Source organism: Gorilla gorilla, chromosome 19 (genome assembly GCF_029281585.2).
Source record: "Gorilla gorilla gorilla isolate KB3781 chromosome 19, NHGRI_mGorGor1-v2.1_pri, whole genome shotgun sequence".
Lineage (NCBI taxonomy): Eukaryota > Metazoa > Chordata > Mammalia > Primates > Hominidae > Gorilla > Gorilla gorilla.
In genome coordinates, this window is record NC_073243.2 from 19,429,073 (window position 1) to 19,455,269 (window position 26,197).

Below are 26,197 nucleotides of genomic sequence, written 5' to 3' on the forward strand. Positions count from 1 at the left end.
ATTATGTAAAAGTAAACCTTCACTGCACCTCAGCAAAATACAAATTCTCAGAATAACATTCCAAGACCCAACTAGATGTAATTTTGCACTTGACTACTAAGAAAATAAGCTACTTTTGGCCGGGCGCTGTGGCTCGCGCCTGTAATCCCAGCACTTTCGGAGGCTGAGACAGGAGGATCACGAGGTCAGGAGATGGAGACCATCCTGGCTAACACCGTGACACCCCGTCTCTACCAAAAATACAAAAAATTAGCTGGGCGTGGTGGCGGGCGCCTGTAGTCCCAGCTACTCGGGAGGCTGAGGCAGGAGAATGGCGTGAACCCGGGAGGCAGAGCTTGCAGTGAACCGAGATCGCGCCACTGCACTCCAGCCCGGGTGACAGAGCAAAACTCCATCTCAAAAAAAAAAAAAAAAAAAAAAACCAAACAAACAAAAAAACCAAAAAACAAAAACAAACAAACAAACAAAAAGACAGAAGAAAAGAAGCTCATTTTTTTTTTTCTCCCTGAGACGGAGTCTCGCTCTGTGGCCCAGGCTGGAGTGCAGTGGCGCGATCTCAGCTCACTACAAGCTCCACCTCCTGGGTTCACGCCATTCTCCTGCCTCAGCTTCTCCGAGTAGCTGGGACTACAGGCGCCCACCACCACGCCCGGCTAATTTTTTATATATATATATTTTTAGTAGAGACGGGGTTTCACCGTGGTCTCGATCTCCTGATCCCGTGATCCGCCCACCTCGGCCTCCCAAAGTGCTGGGATTACAAGCGTGAGCCACCGCCTAAGTGTACTTTGCCAAGGCCAATTGTTGGCTAAGTCTAACTTCTACAAAGCCAAATATAAACTGAGGTTTATAGCCTAGTAACGATTTTCCTTTGTGTCTGGGTGACTGTGGTCTCCTGCTCCGGGAATGTGAGTTCCTGTCAAGTTGTTTATTTATACAACACAGTTGGCTGCAAGGTGTATGTCTGTAAAGTAACTATTTTTACTGCAGCTTCACTTTGAACTTCTGAGATCATAGATAGACAGACCCCTTTACCCAAACAGTACATAATTACTCCTAACTATTGAGATAATTTGTCAAAATAATTTTGACCTTATTATCAGAGGAATAAACTGCTGTTACCTTAAAACATAAAAATGCCACAAACCAAGTCACCAAAAGTAACTGCAAAAACGTTCCCGTCCTTCAACCTTCCATTAATTAATACTGAAAAAAGTCAAGTATAGCAATCACAAAGGTTTATTTCCTCTTTAGATTTCAAGATGCATCAAGTTAATAAACTTTACAAATTTCTGGTAAACTTTAAAATTTTGCTTAAAATTAGAATTTTTTATTTGTACCACGACACGGGCTACCGGCTAGCTGATTTCCTAATCAAAAACATTTTTGGCCAGGCACAGTGGCTCATACCTGTAATCTCAGCGCTTTGGGAGGTCAAGGTGGGAGGATCGCTTAAGGCCAGGAGTTCAAGACCAGCCTAGGCAACAGCAACATACAGAGACCCAGTCCTAGCTACTGGGGATGCTGAGTCAGGAGGACTGTTTGGGCCCGAAAGTTTGAGGCTGCAGTAACCTAAGAAGGTGCCAATGCCCTCCAGCTTGGAGCAAGACCATGTCTCTTGAATAAAAAATAAAAAATAAAAAAATCAAGGCCAGGCTCAGTGGCCTCTAATCCCAACACTTTGGGAGGCCGAGGCAGGAGGATCGCTTGAACCTAGAAATTTGAGACCAGGCTTGGCAATATAGTGATACCCTGTCCAGGTGTGGTGGCTCACGCCTGTAATCCCAGTACTTTGGAAGGCTGAGGCAGGGAGATAACCTGAGGTCAGGAGTTTAAGACAAGCCTGGCCAGAATGGTGAAACCCCATCTCCACTAAAAATACAAAAATCATCCAGGCGTGGTAGCGGGTGCCTCTAATCCCAGCTATTCAGGAGGCTGAGGCAGGAGAATCGCTTGAACCTGGGAGAAGGAGGTTGCAATGAGCTGAGATCGTGTCACTGCACTACAGCCTAGGCGACAAGAGCGAGACTTCGTCTCAAAAAGAATAAAAAAAATTAGCCGGACATGGTGGCAGGTGCCTATATAGTCCCAGTTACTCGGAAGGCTGAGGTGGGAGGACTGCTTGAGCCTGGGAAGTAGAAAGTGCAGTGAGCCAAAACCACACCAGTGCACTCCAGCCTGGGAAATACAGAGTGCGACCCTGTCTCAAAAAACAACAAAACAAAAAATATTCAACCCAATTTATTTTACTGTGCTTCAAAAACATAAGGAAAATGAAACAGACAAGCCAAACAGATCAGAGATGATCTCTTAAAAAGAATTTGTCAATATGCTTCCCAAAGGGATTTGCTTGGCAGAATTCTGGACCACATTCCTAAAGTAACACTTACTGACATTCTGCTACCTGCAATATTTCACCCTGCTTATCACAGCCTCTTCAATCACAGGCGTAAGGGTTCTTCAATATTAAGTCCTAAGTACGTTGTTGCTTGTGCATAAATTATACACAATAGCATAAGCATGCATCTCTGCCAAGATTTGTTGCAGCAGGAACTCCTCACAATACCGAAATTATGCCCTAACACTAGTTTATAGTGTCACACAAACAGCTTACTTTGATCTCGCCTATTTTATAGAAATAAATTTGATAAAGATGATTCCTGAGGACTTCTGAATGTCACTTCACAATGGAAAATTTGGGCACAGCATACGATATTATGTATTACTAGCCTGGACAACTTAAACAGATCATTTCTATTTTTTGAGTCTCATTTTCCTTATCAGTAAAGGATGGTAAAGCCCTTGGTAACGTTGCAACACGGAGACGATATTGTATATGCGAAAGTCTGACCCAGCTTAAGGTACAATAAATGTTAGTTGTGCATTTTCTTCCTTTAAAATTGCTCATTAATTAGGCTACAGGACATAAAAGGAATACATCTGTATTCTTCAGAATCTTGAGAACAAGCCCATACCTGAATTATTTCTTTTGGAAAATACTACCCAGCTTCAAACCTCACGCCCAACTATGTTTCTAGTAGGACTGCCAAACAAGGCCCCCGGTACCCCAAGGCCACAGGAGGGAGTGGTTTTTCAGAGTTGGGAAGCTGTGCCATAAAGGCCTGAGAGCTACCAATAGCCACAATTCAAGTCTCAAGGAGAATGAAGCCAAAATGAAGAATAAGCAACAAGAAATCCAAACAGATCTTTGATTTCTTACACCTGGTACTACTCCTGCCCTTCTATAAACTTAGTTAGAAGTCAGTTTTCCTTTTTGTCTAAATTTATTTTAGTTGAATTCCTGTCACTTCCAACTAAGAATGCCACCTTCTTCATGTGTAAAGCCCTATTTTTAAGTTTACATCCCAGTTGGTCCCTAATCAGTTTCCCCTCGAATACACCAGTGGTTCTCAACTGTCCTTTTACCTTCCCCACATTATACGGGGCAAAAAAAGTGATTCTCAGGCTGCAGTGAGTCGTAAGCATGCTGCTGCTGAAGGAAGCAAGCACAGTCATGAGATTCTTGAATTTCCAATTCACTTTAAGTTCATTTCAACCACCAAATAATACATATAAAAAACCAGAAAGACTTCAGAAAAACAGTCTCAAAAAAATTACAGAAACATATTTTTAAAGAAGACCAGAAAGAAAACATTATAAAGCAACAGGAGACCTTAAAGGAAAGTGAAAAACAGACTAAAAACAAATCATGGTCATAACTTTCAGAAATCATACTTCTAATGAAAAGATAAATAGATATTTTTAAAGAGTAAAGATAACAAAGGAGATTTACATAAGTTAAACTGGCATTCCTGAAGAGATCAGAATATTAAAATGTCATAAATCTATAAAGCTTTCTATAATAATAAATATACAGATTGAAAACATATCCCACAACTCAGAAAAAACTGGTACAGAATAAACAATAAAACATCTGTCAAATGAGGCACTGAACTTTAAAGTTAAACAATATCAAGGACATTCAGGAAGGGAAAAAACAAGTCCAGTATAGGTGGGTGGGTGGAACCAACCAGGTTAGCCTCAGATTTCTCCACAATACTCATTGTAGGTAAGTAACAGTGACGTGAAGAAATACGGAATCCTGAAGAAGAATGTGATAAAAAGAATGAGAAATGCAGCCAGGCATGGTGGCTCATGCCTGTAATCCCAGCACTTTGGGAGGCCCAGGCAAGTAGATGCTTGAGCCCAGGAGTTCAAGACCAGCCTGGACAACACAGGGAGACACCACCTCTACAAAAAATACAAAAATTAGCTGGACATGGCGGCAAGCGCCTGTGGTGCCAGCCACTCAGGAGGCTGAGGTGGGCAGATCACTTGAGCCCAGGAGGTTGAGGCTGCAGTGAGCTGTAAGCATGCTGCTGCACTCCAGCCTAGGCACCTGTGTCGAAAAAAAAAAAAAGAAAGAGAGAGAGAGAAGCCCAAACAGGAAGTCCAAATAAGATGGTAATACACATTCACATGTATTGTAAACTTTAAGGACTTAAGAAATGGTACTTTTTGAATTAAATGCTGCGAAATGAATCAAAATAAAGAATTCTGTAATAGAAAAACGCAGGTGAAAGGGACCAGTGTAGTTACCAACCCCATGTAAATGCATAAATAAAACCAAACCACCATGAATGCTATAAGCTTTTATATAAATATAGATATTTAATAATATATGCTGTCACTGCCAAGTGGCACACGTGTGTGTGTGTGTGTGTGTGTGTGTGTGTGTGTGTGTGTGTGTGTGTGTGTATTATTTTCTTGTTGCCATTGGTCCTATTTTTACATTATCAGGATTTATATATAAATTTACATTGTCAGGATTTTACGTTGTTATTTTCTGTATTGTCGTAATTTTACATTATCAGGATTTCTATGTTAAAAAAGAATAACAAATTACTAAATATATCTATATTTATGATTAGAAAATGGGAAGGGAATGGAGGGAAAGGGAGAGAGGTACTAAGAAATACATATGTGTTTATTCCCTCATCCTGGACATCAGGAAGTCAGTGGGTTCTGTCAAGAGTCTCAAAACTATTTAGAGGTTTTTATAAATTTTCTTCTCTCAACTTTAGGACTCTTTTAGAAATTAATCTCTTCTTGCGATAAATGTCTATCTATAGGTCAATAATTTCTTCAATATTACCTTAGGTGGGTTGTCATTCATATGCAACTTGCAACTTAAAGTATATAAATGGCACTCCTATTACAACCTCAGATTTCAGCCCGCATGCATGCACTGAAAGGTGGATGCAAGGATGCCCAACGTTGGGAGACATCTGTAGGTGGTGGTTGTTATTACTAAGTAGTAGAATATTTTCAACCTTCTTTTACGTACTTTGATTTTTTAAATTATGAAAAAAGGCCATGTATCCTAAAGTAACATAGGAAAATAAAATAGAAGGCATTAGATACTACCTTCTTGCTCTCCAAAGACAACCACTGCTAACAATTTGCTGTGTATTCTTTCAGATTTAGGCTACACCACCATATACTATACAGAAATGGAATCACCCTTGTATAACTGATGGCCACTTAGCATAGTCTGAACATTAGATAATTCGTTTCCACCACCATACCTCTTTTTTTCTCCCCCCCTCAAATATAAATAATGCTGCCTAGGTATGAGCTGAGAGGAGTGAAAAAAACAAAAAGAAAAGTAAAAAAAAGAAATTATGAATATTTAAAAGTCTTTTTAAAAATAAATAAAAAGAAAAAACAATGCTGCCATTGCCAGGAGGTGTAAACCTGTAGCCCCAACTGTTCTGGGGGACGATGTGGGAAAATCTCTTGAGCCCAGGAGAGTCTGAGGCTGCAGAGAGCTATGATCGCACCATGGCACTCCAGCCTGAACAATAGAGCAAGACCCCATCTTTAAAAAAAAAATTAATTTAAAAAGAATACTTTGCACTCTCCTTGTACATCTGTGGAAGTATATCTAGAATATAAACTATAAACTGAACTGTAAGTCAAAGGAACATATATATCAAGCCACAAAATGTTTACTTCAATGTATTATCCCAGAAACATTGTAGGCAACGATTTCCCTACAGCCTTGCTAACACTGGGTATCTTTACTGCTGGCTAACACTGGGCATCCTTCTGCCACTGGCAATTTATCTTTGGTGCATTTACATATTTTTATTGCCCCACCCCTTTTTTTTTTACATTGAGTGATTCTCTTTTTTCTGATTATTTGGATGGGCTTTTTAAGCAGTGTGGCCTTCTTTCTTTTTTTGGAGACAGAGTTTCACTCTGTGGCCCAGGCTGGAGTGCAGTGGTGTGTTCATGGCTCACTGCAACCTCCGCCTCCTGGGCTCAAGCAATCCTCCCACCTCAGCCTCCTGAGTAGCTGGGACCACAGGCACAAACCACCATGTCTGTCTTTTTTTTTTGTATTTTTGGTAGAGACAAGGTCTTCCTATGTTGCCCAGACTGGTCTTGAACTCCTGAGCTCGCCCCCGCACCCTGCCCACCCAAGTGCCGGGATTACAGGTGAGCCCAGCCAATTTGCCCAATGTTTGTTGCTATTACTTAGAGTCTAAGGGATGAAGGCAATATTTACATTTAAACCCCTAATTTTCCTAGGCTATTAGTGTGCCATTCAAATGTGTGTCTATAAAGTTTATTATAATTAAAGTAAAAGTTTGAAATTTGAAAAAGAAAATTAGCAACATAATTTTTTTTTAATATTTTGATTGGACTAAGTGTGGTATGAAACTCAAAAGCCAAACAAGTCAGAATGACAGCTCTGTCTACATTTTGAAATGCAACAATCTGAATGACAGGTTTCTAACATATGACCAAGTATTAAACTACTTTTAATGGAAGTATAATAAGTAGATTCACATAAAATGCACAAAGTTAAAAACTGGAACAGGTAATACAAATACAAGATGTTCTACTCACAAACACATATTAAGATGGTGTTGATTCCTCATTCCTCTAAGTAGTCTCCACCCACTTCTTGACATAAGAAAGAAAGAATAATGTAAGCAGCAGACCATGCCAGGTCCAATCCAAGATTTCTTCCAAAGGGGAACAACAGGTGTGATTATGTCAAAGTAGCTGTGATCTACTGACACTAACTCACTCTCTGTTGTATCTTCCTATCATGCCTTGAACTCCTCCTCAAACCCTTCCCTAAGATGGCATTAGGAGATTATATTTCTCTAATTCAAATAACTATTTATTTGTATGTGCTTCTTCTCCTTATAATCACATTAGCAAAAGAACAGAGCCCTGCTGCATGATCAGAAATGTTGTGCATGAAATATAACTTCTACTGAAAGGCATCTTGTACATGATCTTCTCCACATTAAGTAAAAATGGCTTCTAAGAAAATGGGATGTCCTGGGAAAATACAGGTGAACCCAAGTAAGAGGCCTAGGAAAGTACAAACATTGAAAGAAAAAATTGTAAGTAATGCATTTATTTAAAGGCATGGGAACCAAAAGCTGAGCCCCTGACTTTAAGTATATCCCCTGTATCACACATAAGACTGTTTCTATGCAAGAGAAATACAAATGGAAGGCAATGTTGATGACTTGGCTAGAGCATGGTGCTTTTCTAACAGTTACAGTAATACTTCATACAAAAATGTATAACCAGCAGCAGCACGGAACCACTGAGCACTGTGGCAACAGCAATGTGCATTTCTTATCTCCGAAGTGATGAAGGTGAAAGGAGAGAAACAGGAGAATTTGGTGAGCAGCTGAGTTGCAAAGCAAGCCCTGAATTGTTTGAGAGGTTTAAGAACGGTACATAAATGCATAAAATTAAATATCATTGATAAATAAATTAGCTTCTCCTGATAGCGAGACTGCAACAAACTTTCCCCCAATGAATTGCAGAAAACTATTAATAAAGGAGAAATATTGGAAAGCAAATTTATAACTGACAAAAATAGACCTTTCTTAAAGAATGCCATCTTGTGCTTTGGTAAGAAATTTAAAAAGAAAACGTGTCAGGCTAACATTGCTTTTATATTTAAAAAATTGAGCGATGTTAAGCTAAAGCCTTTGCTGATATACTCTGAAAACCCAACAATACTTAAGAGCAACCTGTAAAACAAAAGTAAGGACTCATCACAACCTATGAGATTAAATATCAATTACTGATGCCGTTTCTGATGCAGGATGATGATGAAGACAAAACTCCTTTAATTAAGGATTTTAAGGAAGAACCTAAGAAGGCATATGAATTCATCAAAATGAAAATGAATTAATCAGATAAGAAACTAGTCCCTTTCAATTTATTGCTGACCTCCAAAGTTTAGAGAAAGTCATCTCCCAAAGGAAAAATTATTAGATCTTACTAAGGAGACTGGGCTAAGAGAACAGCTTTGTCGCCCAGGCTGGAGTGCAGTGGCACAATCACAGTTCACTAAAGCCTTGACCTCCTGGACTCAGGCAATCCTCCCGAGCCTCCTGAGTAGCTGGATCTATAGGTACATGGCACCATGCCCAATTCATTTTTGTATTTTTTGTAGAGGCAGGGTTTCACCATGGGCGTCACGGTCTCGAAGTGGGCTCAAGCAATCTGCCCACCTCGGCCTCCCAAAGTGCTGGGATTACAGGTATGAGCCACTGCACCTGGCCAGTAACTAGTATTTTTAATGCTTTATATAATGGAAGAAAGGGGTGGAAATTTGTTACATAGATATATTTAGGGCATTTCATTTGCAACCCTTAATGTAATAATCCAGGCAAGGATGATCAATGGATGCTAAAACCATTAAGTGAAAAGGTCATTGGAGAACAGAATATGATGCCCAAGCATCACCCCACAGATTACTCACCAGTAAAAAGAGATAATGCATCTTCGCAACAGAGAAATCTGGCAATCACCAAATAATTGTTCGAATTTAGAACCATTAACCCAAGAATGTGTACCTTCTTATTTGATGCAAAATGGTATACACAAGCTTCATCTATGACATACTCTTGCCCCTCCCCCAAAATGTTTACACTGAATGAAATCAAGCTTCTTAGGTTAGACCTGCACTTTCTAATATAACAGCCACTAGTCGCATGTGGCTACTGAGCACCTAACAAGTGGCTAGTCTTAGTTAAGATGTGCTGCAAATGTAAAATATAAACTGGATTTTTGAAGACTTTGTGAGAAAAAAGTTATGCTGATTCCGTCTTGAAATTATATTTTGGGTATATTGAGTTAAATGAATTATTAAAATGAATTTTACCTATCTTTTTACATTTCTAAATGTGGTTACAATTTTAAAATCACACATTAGGCTCTCATGTGTGGTTCCCATGTTTCTATTAGATAGTACTGCTACAGTTTGCAGGAAATCTAGGGGATGTGGAAATAAGTGAAACAACTGCTTTATTTATAAAGTGAGATGGGGGTCTCACTATATTGTCCAGGCTGGTCTCAAACTGCTGGATTCAAGTGATCCTCCCAACTCAGCCTCCCAAAATGCTGGGATCACAGGCATGAGCCACCATGTCCAGCCAGTTAAATGATTTCTTGAGAAAATTATTAGAAAAATCCACAATGTTGAATAGGATACTCTACTCAACAACTAGTTTAAGGCCGGGCACGGTGGCTCACGCCTGTAATCCCAGCATTTTGGGAGGCCGAGATGGGCGGATCACGAGGTCAGGAGATCGAGACCATCCTGGCTAACACAGTGAAACCCCGTCTCTACTGAAAATACAAAAAATTAGCCGGGCGTGGTGGCGGGCTTCTGTAGTCCCAGCTACTCGGGAGGCTGAGGCAGGAGAACGGCGTGAACCCAGGAGGCAAAGCTTGCAGTGAGCCAAGATCACGCCACTGCACTCCAGCCTGGGGGACAGAGCGAGACTCCATCTCAAAAAAACCAAACAAACAAAAAAAACAAAAAACAAAAATAAAAGTAGTTTAAAATCTTCAAAAATTCAATCTCAAGAGGATTCTTAGAGCCATCAAAGTATTCTGTATGATACTATAATGGTAAGATACACGTCAAATATTTCTCTAAACCCATAGAATGTACAATACCAAAAGTGAACCCTGATATAAATGATGGGATTGTGGGTGATGACGTGTCAATGTAGTTCATCAGTCATAACTCTATTTCAGTAGTTTTAAAACTTCAACCAACTATTTCTTCACCTGCTAGCAGTTACATGGTATTTGTTTTTAAATAACTCTTAAAATTGTACATATTTACACTGCATGTATCACACATATGTACACTATTCTGTATAAGTGAATATATGAAAGAGACATATGCTGGAAAGACAAAAGTAAAATAAAGAGAGCTTAAGAGACTTCTAAACAACTGAATCTTTTCCTCAAACACAAAAAAATCCACCCAAAGCAATTTACAAATACAATGTAATCCCTGTATCAAAATCCCAACAACTTTTCGAAAACCCATCCTAAAATTCACACCCCAAATTGCCGAAACATTCTTGAAAACAAGAACAAAGTTGGAGAACTCACATGTCCTGATTCCAAGGCTTACTACAAAACGACAATAATCAAAACACTGTGGTATTGGCAAAAAGACAGACATATATACACCAATGAAACAAAATAAGAGCCTAGAAATAAAACCCTTGCATATATGGCCAACTAATTTTCAACAAGGTTGACTAGACCGCTCAATGAGGAAAGAAAATCTTTCAATAAACAATGCTAGGGAAACTGGATATCCATAAGCAAAAGAATGAAGGTGGATTCTTTCCTTACATGATATGCAAAAATTAACTCTAAATGAACTGAAAACTTAAACATAAGAGCTAAAACTTTAAAACTCTCAGGCGAAAAAATAAGAGAAAATCTTCAAGACATTGGATTTAGCAACAAACTCTTGAACATGACACCAAGAGCAATAGAGACAAAAGAAAAAATAAATGATCTGGATCAAAATTTAAAACTTTAGTTCATCAAAAGCAACCCCCAAAAAATATGGGAAAAATATTGTAAATCACCTATCTGATACAGGATTAATATCCAGAATACAAAAAGAACTCATACAACTCAATAACAACAAGAAAACCAATGCAAAAATGGGCAAATGACTTGAATAGGCATTTCTCCAAAGATAAAAAGATGTCTGGTCAACAAGCACAATGCAAAGATGCTCAATATCACTAATAACAGAAGAAATTCAAAACCACAATGAGATACCACTTCAAACCAATTAGAATTGCTATTACACACACAGAAAATGACAAGTGTTGACAAGAATGTAGAGAAATTAGAACCCCGTGCATTGCTAATGGGAATGTAAGAGGATGCAACCATTGTGAAAGGCGGCATGGCATGTCCTCAAAATATTAAACTTAGAATTACCATATGATCCAGCAATTTCACTTCTGGTTATATATGCAAAAGAATTAAAGCAGGGGGTCAAACAGATGTTTGTACACCAATGTTCAAAGCAGCATCATTCACAACAGTCAAAAAGTGGAAACAACCCAATTGTCAACCAACAGATGAATGGATAAACAAAATGTGCAGTATATACATACAACAGGATGTTACTCAGCTTTAAAAAGGAATGAAATTATGATACATTCTACAACATGAATGAACTTGAAAATATTATGCCAAGTGCAATAAGCCAGATACAAAAGGATAAATATTGTATGAGTCCACTTACATGAAAATACCTTGCAGCCAGGCACAGTGGCTCACACCTGTAATCCCAGCACTTGGGAGGCCAAGGTGGGCAGATCACCTGAGGTCAGGAGTTTGAAACCAGCCAGGCCAACATGGCAAAACCACGTCTCTACTAAAATACAAAAATTGGCCAGGCGCGGTGGCTCACGCCTGTAATCCCAGTACTTTGGGAGGCCGAGGCAGGCGGATCACCTGAGTTCAGGAGTTCGAGGCCAGCCTGACCAACATGGCAAAACCCCGTCTCTACCAAAAATACAAAATTAGCCAGGCATGGTGGCTCATGTCTGTTAATCCCAGCTACTCGGGAGGCTGAGGCAGGAATCGCTTCAACCTGGGAGGCGGAGGCTGCAGTGAGCCGAGATCGTGCCACTGCACTCCAGCCTGGGTGACAGAGCAAGACTCTGTCTCAAAAAAAAACACAAAAATACAAAAAATAGCCAGGCGTAGTGGTGGGCACCCCTAATCCAGCTACTTGGGAGGCTGAGGCAGGAGATTCGCTTGGAACCGGGAAGCAGAGGTTGTACTGAGCCAACATCGTGCCACTGCACTCCAGCCTGGGCAACAGAGCAAGACTCTGTTGCAAATAAAAGAAACAGAAAAAGAAAAGAAAATACCTTGAGAAGTCAAATTCAGAGAGAGAAAATAGAATGGGGGTTGCCAGGGGCTCGGGATAAAGAGGGATGAGGAGTTACCGGTTTGTGCGTTTGTCTATTAAGACTTAGTTAAGTACAGTAGTGAGAAGGGGGGAAGAGTAGAATGGAGTAGTTAAAAAGTCCAATATACATATCAGAAGTGTGGGACACATCAAATGGAAGCCAAGCATATTCCTACCTCCTTGTGTGGCAGGTCCTAAAATACAGACGGACTGTGTCATTACTCTGAATCACCCTCAAGCCTTCGACGTGGCCCACACCCAAAGACAGCACCATTAATAACCTATCACGTACTTAGGATTCCTCCCAATACAGTACTCAGCAGCCACACCCGCCAAATAAATCCATGATGAGACATCTGCCATCCTTGCCTTAACATAAGTGACCTCTGAGAACAAATCTGCCCTTCTCTTCCTTCTGCAGGAACCCTTTCTCCTTTCCTTTGTGTAGAGCTTCTCCTGTGAAAGGCCCATTTTGGCCCATGTGCAGTGCAAGTAGACCGATACTCTCAGTCTCACTGTTAAAGAAAGAGAGCAGAAATAACTCCGAATGGATCACCAAAATTTCTTAGTTTTGGAAAGAATATCAAATTCCACCAAGTTGCAAGTCATCATTTCAGAGAATGGAAACTCAAAGCCTTGACTAGAATGATGGTTAATCTGGTTCTCCCAGCTGAGCACCCATATATTAAGCTAAACTAGTCTGGCTTTATTTAAAAACTAAGTAAACAAAATGAGAAATGCTTTTCACAAGTTAATTTTTAAAGTAAATGTACAACGTGTATATTGTTTTATGTTGTCCAAAATATCAACATACTGGTTTTGCAAAAGCCCTTTACTACCTTATGCATACAAAAAAAGTTCTTCCCTTGGGTGATTTAATAGACCTAGTAAATGTCAGATAACTTAAATATTTTCGCCAGCAAGAGATACAGTAAAGTCTATGATTCTGATCTGAATTCAGTGCCCTGTACCCTGACTACTGCAGAGAAGGCGATAAAATAAGAGGATGCTGTCATGCTTGCTCCTTAGCTTCTTTTGCATTCCTCTACATCTTATTCCATTTACAAGTTTATCTGTATGAGGTACCAAGAACCCAGAAAACAACCCTGAAGTTATTTATACATTTATTCAAACTTATAAAAGAAACCTAAGCACATAGAAAATTGGAATTTAGCTAAGTTTTTTTCAAAAACAAATTAGGAAATTATGTGACTGCCGCTTGATGGGCTTCTGTGCTGCACTAAAAACATGACAATGGTGGGCGGGGCGCGGCGGCTCACGCCCGTAATACCGGCGCTTTGGGAGGCCGGGGCACTTTGGGAGGCCGGGGCGGGGGGATCACCAGGTCAGGAGATCAAGACCATCCTGGCTAACATGGTGAAACCCCGTCTCTACTAAAAATACAAAGAATTAGCCAGGGATACAAAAAATTAGCCAGGCGTGGTGGCGGGCGCCTGGAGTCCCAGCTACTCAGGAGGCTGAGGCAGGAGAATGGCGTGAACCCGGGAGGTGGAGCTTCAGTGAGCGGAGATCGCGCCATGCACTCCAGCCTGGGCGACACAGAGAGACTCCGTCTCAAAAAAAAAAAAAACAAGACACTTCTGTAATCCTAGCACTTTGGAAGGCCGAGGCAGGCGGATTGCCTGAGCTCAGGAGTTCAAGACCAGCCTGGGCAACATGGTGAAACCCCGTCTCTACAAAAATACAAAAAATGAGTCAGGCATGGTGGCGTGTGCCTGTAGTCCCAGCTACTCCAGAGGCTAAGGCAGGAGAATTGCTTGAACCTGGGAGGCGGAGGTTGCAGTGAGCAGAGATAGCACCACTGCACTCCAGCCTGGGTGACAGAGCGAGATTCTGTCTCAAAAAAAAAAATTAGCCGGGCATGGTGGCATTTGTCTGTGGTCTCAACTACTGGGGAGGCTGAGGCAGAAGGATCGCTTGACCCTGGGAGGTAGAGGGTGCAGTGAGCTGAGATGGCACCACTGCACTCCAGCCTGGGTGAATGAGACTCTGTCTCAAAAAATAAAAGAGAGACTGAGACTCTTCTTTCCACTATTAATCAACTTCTTAGAAGACACTATTTCCATAATTTAAGGACTTTAATATATTTAAAATGTAAGACATTTTTGTGGTTGGTTAAGGATTTCAACCATGACTGAAATCAGGGTTGTCTTCAAAATAATACTGATGTATTTTTTGTAACCAATTCATAAACCATCTCTCTCTTTCCAGTATAACTTTTTCTTACTATCCTGACTAGTCCATTGCCATTAGGCTCTTTTAAAGGTATTCTTTTTTTTTTTTTTAGATTTATAGTAATGTCAGTAAGGTTCTCTTAGACTAAAACTAAATAAGGACTAAACTATCACCAGTAGCAGTTCCTAATCGAATTAAGCCAAACAGTGAGAAATTCCCTGATGACAATTCATGACTCACCAGGAGAAAGCTTAAGTATCGTGCTCTTTGAGTGGAAAGACTAGCTTAGCTAGACTACCCAGAGCCATGAGTTATTGCATCTACAAAGTTTTACACGTATGACGTAAAAGACTAGTTTAGCTAGACTACCCAGAGCCATGAGTCATGCATCTATGAAGTTTTACATGTATGAAGTACATTCATGGAAGTGTCTAACAATTTAACACCTTCTATAGTATGGGGCAACAGGAGACATGGGGACCGCAACAATCGAAAATCTAAATGATCCGCATATTTTTAACACAAGCCAAAGCCTAATTGTTTCTAAATCAACTGTCGCCAAGTTTCTCCCAGGCACTTTTCCATACCCACTCCAAATTCAAAGCTATCTTCAAATTTTGCATAGTCTTATTTGATTTTAGGAATGGGAAACATTACTCTAAGTGTCAAAAAATAAATAAATGGGAAAGCCTACTTAGCTGGATGATTTAAAAAAATAAAATTTCAGCCAGTCACGGTGGCTCATGCCTGTAATCCCCAGCATTTTGGGAGGCCAAGGTGGGCGGATCACCTGAGGTCAGGAGTTCGAGGCCAACCTGACCAACATGGAGAAACCCTGTCTCTAGTAAAAATACAAAATTAGCCAGGCGTGGTGGCACATGCCTGTAATCCCAGCTGCTTGGGAGGCTGAGGCAGGAGAACTGCTTGAACCCAGGAGGCGGAGGTTGCGGTGAGCCAAGATCGCACCATTGCACTCCAGCCTGGACAACAAGAGTGAAACTCCATCTCAAATAAATAAAATACATTTTATTTATTTATTTATTTATTTATTTATTTATTTATTTATTAGAGACGGGGTTTCACCATGTTGGCCAGGCTGGTTTCAAACTCCTGACCTCAACAGATCTACCCACCTTGGCCTCCCAAAGTGCTGGGATTACAGGCATGATGAGCCACTGTGCCCTGGCCAGAAAAATAAAATTGCTAAATGCCAAAATAGCCATAAAAAATTAAAAGCCAAATAATTACTCTTATAAACCTTTAAAACCACACACACACACACACACACACACACACACACACACACACACTCCAAACTGTCAAGGTGTTCACCTTTCTTGGGAATTTTTAAAATAATTTTCTTTTTACCTAGCAGAATCAAACATTTTTTAAAGTTCCTGGTGGTATGAAGAACACAATAAAAAGTGGCACTTTGATACAGTTAATAGTGGAAATACAAATTAGCAAAGCCTTTCTAGAAGGCAATCAGTAATATTTATGAAGAACCTCAAAAATATTTATTTTCCTTAACTAAGAAATGACCAGAAATTTATCCGAAGAGAAATAATCAAGGATTATGTATAAATGTTTTCATAAGGAAAATCCACAGAAGCATTAATTATAATTTAAGTGGTTTACAACTATAATTTGAAAACCCAGAAGTCAAGATGTGGGGAATATGATAGTAGCAGCATATGAAAGAATGCTATGCATCTATTTAAAATACTTTACAAGAATATTTCAGGACATGGGGAAATATTTACAATTTTTAAAAGATAAGATATTCTGAATATATCTAACTCCTAAAACACATACACTACACACTTTTGACAACAAAAAGCTTTGGCCTAATCGTGTCTTCTAGTTCAAGGTGTCAGTGCGGGCACGTGTGCTTATCTCCTCTTCCCTCCTAAGAAGTTAAATAAATTTTTCTAAAGAAATTAAAAAATAACTTTTTAATTTAAAGTATATTAAAAACACCAGGTGGATTGCCCATGGCTCTGAAAGATGAAAACGGATGGAAGAACGTGAACTGAGTAAGCAGAGTGGAGGGAGCAGAGAGCAGAATACTCACAGAGGAGCTGCAGCGAAGGAGGAAGGCTAATCTTCTGGGCAGAACCCCAGAGAGGCGCCAGTTCAGTGACCGTCGTACGAGGGAGGTCAGTAGTGAGAAGTGGGACTGAAAACATCTGTCATAGCAAGAAGTCAACAGAGAATGTCTAAAGTTGATAAACCAAAAAATAAACACTATAAATATATTATTTAGAAGCATGGAGTTAAGCCCCCAGGAGATCTGAACCTAAAAGGTTTTAAAAAGCAGTTGCCTCTGGGGAATTCTTCATTATCCTTCACTGAATGCATTGTTCACTATTAGGCCTCTTGAATCACTGGTATTTGATTATTTGGGTTTTTTTAAGCTAAGTATATATACATATACATAATGTTGATTTTTAAGTTTTTATTCTTTTATTTTACATTGTGTTCACTTTGCTTTCATACACAAACCTCAATTTTACTTCTTGTCCACTAAGTCAGAGGCTATATTCTATTTGGCAGTGTTTTTCAACCGTAAGCCACACAGTCATGAAATAGATCTAGTGGAACATAACCAGCACTCATTTTTCCTAACAGAAACAAAAAATAAAATAGGGTTATTGTTGGTGAAGCTTTCATTTCAGCCACAAATGTTTAATAAAAATGCATGTGCTGGGGTACTATGGAAAATACCTTCCCTATTGTATCTACTCTCAACCCAGCAGGCAGAAGTAATCCTGGAAAAATGTGAGTCATATCATGTCACTATACCAACAGCTTCCCATTCTCACTCAGAGCAATGGCCTGTGTGATGGCCTACAGGGTCTTTCAGAATTAACCAGCATCTCTCTCCAACCTTCAGCTAACCGCTCTGCCACCGCAGGGGCTTTAACCAGCATCTCTCTCCAACCTTCAGCTAACCGCTCTGCCACCACAGGGGCTTTAACCAGCATCTCTCTCCAACCTTCAGCTAAGTGCTGTGCCACCTCCCTCCAGCGTTCAGGGGCTTTAACCAGCATCTCTCTCCAACCTTCAGCTAACCGCTCTGCCACCTCCTTCCAGCGTTCAGGTCAGCCCCACTTCAGGGCCCTTGTGCTTGCCTCACCTAACCTCTGCATGATTCACTCATTCACCTGAGTTCCTCGGTCCACTGTCACCCTATTTTTAATGAAACCCCACCCCCTTACACACTCCTTATTTTATCCTCTTTCCCTGTTCTAGTTTCCACACAGCACTCTACACTTTCTATTAATTCTTCTCTCCCCTACCCTAACTACAAAGCAAGCTCTATAAGAACAAGGGTTTTTGTTTATTTACTGATATAGCCCCAGGACCTGTGACAGTCTCTGGCAGTAAATATTTGCCCAAGAAATGAATTACTTAAAAATATGTATCACTTTAGGAAAAAGCCATGTTATTGGCAATGAAACACAACAATTCTTAAGTTTGGAACACAAGAAATTTGGGTAGGAATTTTGATGGTTGAGGATAAGCTACAATTCAGACGCCAGACCGTAAGTTCCACCTATCGCAGTATTGAGTAAGTTGCTGGCATACTCTAAATGTGCAAGTCTACTGAAATGACCTTCGTTCACATCAAAAGTAATGTAAAGAATGTCTGTATCTCAGCCATCATTTTAAAAAAAGAAGAGAAGAAAAAAACTTACGGGCGAACCTGTTCCGTAAACAGCTAAAATATGTAAAATGTAAAAGACGGGCCGGGCGCGGTGGCTCTGTCTGTGATCCCAGCACTTGGGAGGTCGAGGCAGGCAGATCACCTGAGGTCAGAAATTCGAGACCAGCCTGGCCAACATGGAGAAACCCCATCTCTACTAAAAATACAAAAATTAGCTAGGCGCTGGCCAGGTGTGGTGGCTCACACCTGTAATCCCAGCACTTTGGGAGGCTGAGGCGGGTGGATCACAGGGTCAGGAGATCGAGACCATCCTGTCTAACACAGCGAAACCCCGTCTCTACTAAAAATACAAAAAATTAGATGGGCGTGGTGGCACGCGCCTGTAGTCCCAGCTACTTGGGAGGCTGAGGCAGGGGAATCTCTTGAACCCAGGAGGCAGAGGTTGCAGTGAGCCGAGATCGCACCACTGCACTCCAGCCTGGGTGACAGAGTGAGACTCCGTCTCAAAAAAAAAAAAAAAAATGTAAAAGACTTACACTTTTTGCCTAATGCGCAGTCAAAGTCTCACTCTTAGTAACCACAAGTTGTATACGTTCACAGTTTTCACTATTCCCTTCAACCCTGAATGAAGACCGGGGGGCTTATCACTGATCACCTTCATTTCCTCAGAAGAAAACAAAGAGGCGACTGGCATTCAGGAGAAAATCACATAGCAGGTCTTGAATTGTGGCACATGAATGGCAGAACATGTCAGTTTTAATTTCCATGGTTTTTTTTTTTTTTTTGACAGGGTCTCACTCTGTTGCCCAGGCTGGAGTGCAATGGCATGATCATGGCTCACTGCAGCCTAGGCTCCTAGGCTCAAGCCATCCACCTGCTTTGGCCTTCTAAAGTGCTGGGATTACAGGCATAAGCCACCATGCAAGGTACATTTCCAATATATTTTTCTAGCACATTTTGTAACTCACTGAATGAAAAAAAAATATTTGGGAAAAAGTCATTGAACACTTCTCCCTCATAAACAAAAAAACACATGGCAAAATCAGATTTCTACTGTGTATAAAAGTTTATCCAACTGTAAAAAATAGTATCTCTAAGCCTGCTTTTCTATATTTCATGCCATTAATAAAACACAAGACTTGATAAAACCATTTTACTCATCACTTCTTAGAGAGTAAATTTTAATATTAGTCACTGTGTAACTGGTTTTAACCCATCTACTCAAAAACAATGTGGTTTTACCTGTTTGTTTGTTTGTTTTTGAGAGGGAGTCTCTGTCGCCCAAGCTGGAATGCAGTGGCACAATCTCAGCTCACTGCAACTTCTGCCTCCCCAGTTCAAACGGATTCTCCTGCCTCAGCCTCCCAAGTAGCTAGGATTACAGGCGCCCACCAACACGCCCGGCTAATTTTTGTATTTTTAGTAGAGACAGCTTTCACCATGTTGGCCAGGCTGGTCTCGAACTCCTGACCTCAAGTGATCCACCCGCCTCAGCATCCCAAAGTGCTGGGATTACAGGTGGTTTTACCTGTTTTTACTGTTAAGTAAAAGTTTTTTTTAAAACAGGAAATAAATGAGACAAGTTGAAAGAGCAACTCACAGACATAAATATATAAAATTGAATGAAGTACTGAAGCCACTGGCAAAATGAAAGCCCCATCATATATAGGAAGTAGTCAACCTGATACTGATGAAAACAAACATGATATCAAACAAAATCTCAAGAAGCTTACATCGAGCACAGCAGAAAAGAACAAAGGAAGCATTTAGAAAAGTAATGAAATGGAAGACAGGAAATGAAGATAAACAATCATAAAACTCATGTTTCTTGAGTAAAGAAAAATAAAAATGAATGCATATTAAAAGGTGTATAAGAAAATATTCCTGAATCTGCAGTTTGAATGGCTTACCATTTAACAGGAAAATGTAATAGAGAATCACACCAAGACCGAGTTATATCCTGATGAAGTTACTGAACTTCAAGGATAAAGAAAGAATTCTAGCAATACTCAGGCAGAAGTAGGTCACCTACAAAGGGAAAAAAACAGTCAGGCTGGCCCCAGACTTCTCTAGAGTAACCCTAGATGCCAGAAGATAATGGAATAGTGTCTGCTGGGTATTAAGAGAAAGGGAAACGTAACCCAAAAATTCTGTAACCAGCCAAAACATCATGTTGCTTGTGAAAGCCACTAACAGACATTTTTAAACATAAGAGCACTCAAACAACCACTCCTGAAAAAACTATTTGATAAACATAATAGATTTAAATATATTAAAGCTATAGCTTTATCATACCCATAGAACTACAAACTACCATGTTTAATCTATTCTAAGATGTACCTTTTTCACATTTTTGTCTATCTGAAATCAGCATGCATATTTCAATCAATGGTACGTCATAGTTTCTTTGACAGCATTTAACTGTATTAATGGTATACAAAATAACGAAGCACACAACCACCAACGGTATCTTAGACATAACGAAATACAGTATATAACTTACAAAATGAGACAGAAGCGAGAGCAAATAAAGAAAACAAACCATGTAGTTTAAAAGAAGAAAACCAAGCCAGACACTGTAGCTCACACCTATAATCCCAGCACTTTGGGAGGCCAAGGTGGGAGGATCACTTGAGGTCAGGAGTTCGAGACCAGCCTGGCCAACATGGTGAAATCTCGTCTCTACTAAAAATACAAAAATTAGCCGGGCATGGTGGCAGGCGCCTGTAATTCCAGCTACTTGGGAGGCTGAGGCAGAAGAATCGCTTAAACCCGGGAGGCGGAGGTTGCAGTGAGCCCGAGATCATGCCACTGCACTCCAGCCTGGGCGACAGAGCTAGACTCTGTCTCAAAAAGAAAAGAAAAGAAAGAAAACCAAAAGCAAACATATAGATGACAACAAAACAAATACACTAATATTATATAAGCAAAGCAAAATATATAACATTAATGTAAATGATTAAAAGCATCTCAAATTGAGTCAAGACTAACCTTGATCCAACTACAAGGGTCTACAAGAGACAAATCTAAAATAGAGACTTTGAGAAGTTAAAGTAAAAGGTTAGATAAAAGCATACATAGCAAGCATCAACACCCTTTCAAAACCAGCTGAATTCAAACTGAAAGAATATTAAAGGAGGCAGAAAAGGGTCATTTTTTATAATGATCAAGATTACAATCTATAAAGATATGTTATAAAACTATATATACCAAAATTTTCATAATATATAGTTAGAACAAAAACTTTTTTTTTTTTTGAGACAGGGTCTTGCTCTGTCGCCCAGGCTGAAGTACAATGGTGCAAGGCTCACTGCAACCTCCACCTCCCAGGTTCAAGTGATTCTCCTGCCTCAGCCTCCAAAGTAGCTGGGATTACAGGCGTGCACCACCACACCCAGCTAATTTTTGTATTTTTAGTAGAGGGGAGGTTTCATCTTTTTGGCCAGGCTGGGATTACATGTGAGCCACCACACCCAGCCAGAACAAAAATTTCAAAGAAATCTAAGAAAAACTTTTAGGCAGAAGTAAGAATATAAGATTATCATTTCCTGAAAGATCAAATACATAAATGACAAAATGGCTGAACATATGAAAGAATGAGATCAAGTCTCTATGCAACAGTTACAAAAACTGATCATCAATTTAGGCCATTAACACCTCAAAAATTTCAAGAAAGTAGAAACAGTCTATACAATCTGACAATGAAACAATTAAGCTACTCCCCTTAATGCAGTAGACTTGACATTTACGTACTCTCTCTCCTTAAATTACTTCAAGTAATTGAATGGAGTAATGTAAATCAAAATCAATAGAGATTACCTAGAAAATAACAATGATAAAAACTGCCCATATAAAAATCTCTGGTACGACTGGGCCTAGCGGCTCACACAATAAAAAAAGTTAGCCGGGCATCCTGGCGCGTACCTGAAGTCCTAGCTACTTGAGAGGTTGAGGTGGGAGGATCCCTTGAGCCCAGGAGGTCAAGGATGCAATGAGTCGTGTTCATGCCACTACACTCTAATCTGTGTAAAAAAAAAAGAAAGAAAGAAAGAAAAGAAAGAAAGAAAGAAAAGGAAAAAGAAGGCTGGGGGCAGTGGGTCACGCCTGTAATCCCAGCACTTTGGGAGGTCGAGGCAGGTGGATCACCTGAGGTCAGGGGTTCGAAACCAGCCTGGCCAACACGGTGAAACCCTGACTCTACTAAAAATATAAATGTTAGCCAGGTGCGGTGGCGCATGCCTGTAATCCCAGCTACTCGGGAGGCTGAGGCAGGAGGATCACTTGAACCCGGGAGGTGGAGGTTGCAATGAGCTGAAATCACGCCACTGCACTCCAGCCTGGGCAACAAGAGCGAAACTCGGTTTCAAAAAAAAAAAAAGAAAAGAAAAAAGAAAAACAAGAGAAAAAAATCTTTGGTACACTAATAAAGCTATACTCAGAGAAAGAGAGCCACAGCCTAAACATCTTCAACTGAGCAAGAATTAAATGAGCATTCAACTCAAGGTTAGAAAATAAACATTTAAAAATAAGAATAAGGGAATTCAAAGTTACTCAAGTAAGATAACAGAAGCCTGCAGAATTAATTCTAAAACCTAGGAGCAGCCAGGAACGGTGGCTCATGCCTGTAATTCCAGCACTTTGGGAGGCTGAGGCGGTTGGATCACGAGGTCAGGAGATCAAGACCATCCTGGCTAACGTGGTGAAAACCCATCTCTACTAAAAATACAAAAAATTAGCCAGGCATGCTGGCACGTGCCTGTAGTCCCAGCTACTGGGGAGGCTGAGGCAGGAGAACTGCTTGAACCTGGGAGGCAGAGGTTGCAGTGAGCTCAGATCGCGCCACTGCACTGCAGCCTAGGCGACAGAGCGAGACTCCATCTCAAAAAAAAAAAAAACGAAAACAACTTAGGCGCTATATTTTGATGGGAGGGGGAAAAAAACAGACAAACTATTAGCTGGACTAAAAAAACAATTATATGAAATTAGGGACTGAAAAGGATAATAGAGAAGAAATAAAAATAAATATAAAATACGTTTCCAGTAAATCCTAAGCTGTTAAATTTTAAACACAGATACAATGGATGATTTTCTGGGAAAATATAAATTGTCAAAAGCATCTAACAGAATTAGAAAACACTCCAATAACTTCCGAAGATTCGCATAAGTTACACAGTTAGCTCCCCCCTCAACTCCAAATACCAGTCCCAGACATTTTCATAGTAAGTAAAAGGTAATTTCAAAGGTAATTCTTTTATTAAACTATCCTGTGAAACAGAAAAGCTTCCCAATTCATTTCCTAAGCCAACTGTGTATAGACGGCAGAGTATACGCAATAAAAATTCCAAATTATAATAGCAAACTCTGTATTATATTTATCTCAGACACTGGTCTAGCTAGGCAGTATGCATGCTTCAACTCATTTACTCTCAAAACAATTTGATGATCTGGAGTGAGAGTCAAAATATTTAACAGCAGGTATAGAACAGATGCCGATCAATCAGAAAAAATGCCAGAGCCAGGCTCTGCTGCAGCACCATCCTCTTTGTGCCAAACATAATTATCCCTTCAGCGGCTAGATAACCAAGGAAGGGGCAAGTATCTTAATGACCTGTACAATGACGGTGCTAGTGCCTACTGACCGAGCACTACTCCCTGCTCGGGGGAAATGTCTGGGACTGGTACCGCTCGGGAGTAGTGCTCAGTCAGTCACAATACCATAGTAATGGTATTATCCACCTCTATTTTACCGGTATTCTTTCCTTTTAATATCAGGAATGTATATTACATTTTATGAAAATTTTTCAACAACAGTAACAATGAACGCTTTTTCTTTTCGACATTAACATCATGTTAGATCAAGAGATTAAACCTGAGTTTGTGGAAGACTGACACCTTTTAAGTTTCTTCTTGGGTTATATTTACTATTATTTTATTTTAGAAAGGCCACATAGCATAGAGGTTAAGTGCCTAATTGCTGGAGCCTCAATGTGTGGGTTCAGACCCAAGCGCTTCTCTTTTTTTTTTTTTTTTTGAGATGGAATTTCACTCTTGTTGCCCAGGCTGGAGTGCAGTGGTGCGATCTTGGCTCCCTGCAACCTTCGACTCCCGGGTTCAAGCAATTCTCCTGCCTCAGCCTCCCAAGTAGCTGGGATTACAGGCACCCACGACCACGATCGGCTAATTTTTTTGTATTTAGTAGAGACGGGGTTTCAGCATGTTGGCCAGGCTGGTCTTAAACTCCTTACCTCAGATGATCCACCTGCCTTGGCCTCCCAAAGTGCTGGGATTACAGGCGTGAGCCACCGCGCCTGGCTCAAGCTCTTAACTCTTTTGGGCGGATCACCTGAGGTTGGGAGTTCCAGACCAGCCTGACCAACATGGAAAAACCATGCCTCTATTAAAAATACAAAACTAGGCAGGTGGTGGCGCATGCCTGTAATGCCAGCTACTCAGGAGGCTGAGGCCACAGAATCACTTGAACCCGGGAGGCGGAGGTTGCGGTGAGCCAAGATCATGCCATTGCGCTCCAGCCTGGGCAACAAGAGCAAAACTGCATCTCAAAAAAAAAAAAAAGTCAAAGCCAAATTTTCCTAAAATAACAATAAAATGTATTCCTTCTCTCTTTTCCTTTTTCTTTTCTTTTCCTTCTTTTGATGGAGTCTCACTTCTCTCAGCCTGGGGCTGCACGGGCTGGAGTGCAGTGGTGCAGTCATAGCTCACTGCAGCCCTGGCCGTGGGCTCAGGCTATCCTCTCACCTCAGCTTCCTGATTAGCTGGGAACACAGGTGCATATGGCTTTTTTTAACTGTTTGTAGAGACAGGGTCTCCCCTATGTTGCCCAGGCTGGTCTCAAATTCCTGGGCTCAAGTGATCCTCCTACCTTGGCCTCCCAAAATGTTGGGGTAACAGGCATGAGCTACCATGCCCAACCTAATAAAACTTATTTATATCCCCCTTTCATCCTTGCATCCTCCGTCTTGCCCTAAACTGATACTGAGGTTCTGATGCTCTTAGAGAACACAGCTACTGAATTTTCTTTTTTTTTTATATATTTACTTTTTTTATTTTTTTTTTATTATTATTTTTTATTGATCATTCTTGAGTGTTTCTTGCAAAGGGGGATTTGGCAGGGTCACAGGACAATAGTGGAGGGAAGGTCAGCAGATAAACAAGTGAACAAAGTTCTCTGGTTTTCCTAGGCAGAGGACCTTGTGGCCCTCCGCAGTGTTTGTGTCCCTGGGTACTTGAGATTAGGGAGTGGTGATGACTCTTAACGAGCATGCTGCCTTCAAGCATCTGGTTAACAAAGCACATCTTGCACCGCCCTTAATCCATTCAACCCTGAGTGGATACAGCACATATTTCAGAGAGCACAGGGTTGGGGGTAAGGTCACCGATCAACAGGATCCCAAGGCAGAAGAATTTTTCTTAGTACAGAACAAAATGAAGTCTCCCATGTCTACCTCTTTCTACACAGACACGGCAACCATCCGATTTCCCAATCTTTTCCCCACCTTTCTCCCCTTTCTATTCCACAAAACCGCCACTGTCTTCATGGCCCGTTCTCAATGAGCTGTTGGGTACACCTCCCAGACGGGGTGGTGGCCGGGCAGAGGGGCTCCTCACTTCCCAGTAGGGGCGGCCGGGCAGAGGCGCCCCTCACCTCCCGGACGGGGCGGCTGGCCGGGCGGGGTGCTGACCCCCCCACCTCCCTCCCGGACGGGGCGGCTGGCCGGGCGGGGGGCTGAACCCCCCCACCTCCCTCCCGGACGGGGCGGCTGGCTGGGCGGTGGGCTGACCCCCCCACCTCCCTCCCGGACGGGGCGGCTGGCCGGGCAGAGGGGCTCCTCACTTCCCAGTAGGGGCGGCCGGGCAGAGGCTCCCCTCACCTCCCGGACGGGGCGGCTGGCCGGGCGGGGGGCTGACGCCCCCACCTCCCTCCCGGACGGAGCGGCTGGCCGGGCAGAGGGGCTCCTCACTTCCCAGTAGGGGCGGCCGGGCAGAGGCGCCCCTCACCTCCCGGACGGGGGCGG

At 41.1% G+C, this 26,197-nt stretch overlaps 1 protein-coding gene across 3 annotated transcripts in view; it reads right to left on the minus strand.

The window, feature by feature from the left end:
- UBE2G1 (ubiquitin conjugating enzyme E2 G1) overlaps positions 1 to 26,197 on the minus strand; it is a 96,360-nt gene that overhangs the window by 44,001 nt on the left and 26,162 nt on the right. Inside the window, exon 1 of one of the 3 annotated variants that reach the window (XM_063700525.1) lies at positions 16,569 to 16,687. The exons of the other annotated variants lie outside the window; for them this stretch is intronic. The gene's annotated coding sequence lies outside the window, so the exon portion shown is untranslated. Of the gene's footprint in view, positions 1 to 16,568; positions 16,688 to 26,197 lie in introns of those variants that run through there. 3 annotated transcript variants of the gene reach the window in all.